The sequence below is a fragment of the Etheostoma spectabile genome, chromosome 2, assembly GCF_008692095.1.
Source record: "Etheostoma spectabile isolate EspeVRDwgs_2016 chromosome 2, UIUC_Espe_1.0, whole genome shotgun sequence".
NCBI classification, from domain to species: domain Eukaryota; kingdom Metazoa; phylum Chordata; class Actinopteri; order Perciformes; family Percidae; genus Etheostoma; species Etheostoma spectabile.
In genome coordinates, this window is record NC_045734.1 from 5,441,059 (window position 1) to 5,442,044 (window position 986).

Sequence of the window (986 nt, forward strand, 5' to 3'; positions counted from 1 at the left end):
CTTAAAAAAGGAAGATGTGTTCGGAGTTTTGCCGACCGGATACGGCAAAAGTTTAATCTATTAACCAGTGTTGCTCTGGTTGGCTATTGCGTGCAGAGAGAATTTGAAAGACAAGCATTTATCCCGCCCCTCAGATTGAGCCCTGTAAATAGTGAGTTCCCAGACCCATCATCTTGATTCTTTCTACGGTCCGATGGCCATTGTTGTCCCTAATTGAGGGACCTTTAGTCCTCGTTTGTCCCTAAAGACATGGATTTATACATCAGATCAAGGCAGAAACAGCTGATACAACATTATAACATTGCGTTATTGTTGACGTTACTGGCTGACAATCATCAGCTGATTGCCACATGTTCATGATAGGTGTCATGTCATAATAATGACGGTGTCAGGTCAGTCTTATGCACACCCCTTCAAATAAAGTGTTACCTAATATAAGAGTTTGCAAAGTGCAAAATACTCTTTTTTTCTCGATTACATTGTTTTTGTGATCATTAGGAGCCAAAATCCTAATCACGATTTTGCCCAGCCCTGCTTTGTAAGTTGTGGCTCCTAAACTTTATATCTTTCTCCCTTTGTTCCTAAGATCTATGGACACTGTAGACAACTATAATCACCCTTTAAAGGTCCCATGACATGGTGCTCTTTGGATGTTTTTATATAGGCCTTAGTGGTCCCATAATACCATATCTGAAGTCTCTTTCCCAAAATTCCGCCTTGGTGCAAAATTACAGCCACTAGAGCCAGTCCCAGCTTTCCTTAGTATGTGCCATTTCTGAGTCTGTAGCTTTTGAGGAGGAGAGGAGGGGGCAAGGTGGAGGCTGGGGGTGTATCCTTGACCAACTGCCACGTTGCTCGTTTGAAAACCATGATGTCTCTTTCTCATGGGTGGGCGGGCAACGCAGAGAAAGGGGAGGTAACCTTTCTTCTTATGACCTCATAAGGGGCAAGATTCCAGATCGGCCCATCTGAGCTTTCATTTTTTC

At 43.2% G+C, this 986-nt stretch overlaps 1 protein-coding gene and 1 long non-coding RNA gene across 5 annotated transcripts in view; one reads left to right on the top strand and one right to left on the bottom strand.

The window, feature by feature from the left end:
- The window catches only part of sh3pxd2aa (SH3 and PX domains 2Aa), a 167,093-nt gene that overhangs the window by 95,302 nt on the left and 70,805 nt on the right, over positions 1–986 (top strand). The gene's annotated exons all lie outside the window — the stretch shown is intronic.
- LOC116696690 (uncharacterized) overlaps positions 350–986 on the bottom strand; it is a 12,953-nt gene continuing 12,316 nt past the window's right edge. The window contains exons 2-3 of the long non-coding RNA XR_004333805.1: positions 841–843; positions 350–429 (exon numbers count right to left, since the gene is read on the bottom strand). This is a non-coding gene — a long non-coding RNA (uncharacterized LOC116696690). The remainder of the gene's footprint in view (positions 430–840; positions 844–986) is intronic.